A 257-nucleotide genomic window follows, 5' to 3' on the forward strand; every position below is an offset into this window, starting at 1 on the left:
TGGGAGGATCCTACGCGGAGGCGTGGGGCAAGGGGAGGAGATGACTGATTTCTGCAGGGGGGAGAGGGGGAGAGGAAGAAGAAAAGGAGAAAGCCCCTGCTGAGCTGTGGAACAAGGCTGCTGCTGTTCCGCTGCCTCTGAGGGTTCTGAGCCTCTTCCCGCCAGCGGCTAGCCTCAGGGCAGCTGTGACCTGCGGTAAGAGACTGGGTACTGGTGAGGGAGCCCCTGGGCAGCCTCCAGGCGCTGGCTTCTCTACC

The sequence above is a fragment of the Rattus rattus genome, chromosome 1 (genome assembly GCF_011064425.1).
Source record: "Rattus rattus isolate New Zealand chromosome 1, Rrattus_CSIRO_v1, whole genome shotgun sequence".
Classification (NCBI taxonomy): domain Eukaryota; kingdom Metazoa; phylum Chordata; class Mammalia; order Rodentia; family Muridae; genus Rattus; species Rattus rattus.